A 244-nucleotide genomic window follows, 5' to 3' on the forward strand; every position below is an offset into this window, starting at 1 on the left:
TGTGTGTTATGTGTGTGTTTGTTATGTGAAGCATATTTCACATAAATCATATATAGATCTAATTACTAGAAAGCCCACCGTCGTTAAAGTCACTAATTTATCAATTTAATGGCAGTTCAGTCTTTTCGTAGCAATTAATATTTTTTCTAATTAATTATAGTATATACTGTGACCGATATTTATAGGAACAGAAACACAAAATTATATTCTAGATACTTTCAAAATTGTATGTCTGTTCTTTTTT

The sequence above is a fragment of the Penaeus monodon genome, chromosome 15 (genome assembly GCF_015228065.2).
Source record: "Penaeus monodon isolate SGIC_2016 chromosome 15, NSTDA_Pmon_1, whole genome shotgun sequence".
Taxonomy (NCBI): Eukaryota; Metazoa; Arthropoda; class Malacostraca; order Decapoda; family Penaeidae; genus Penaeus; species Penaeus monodon.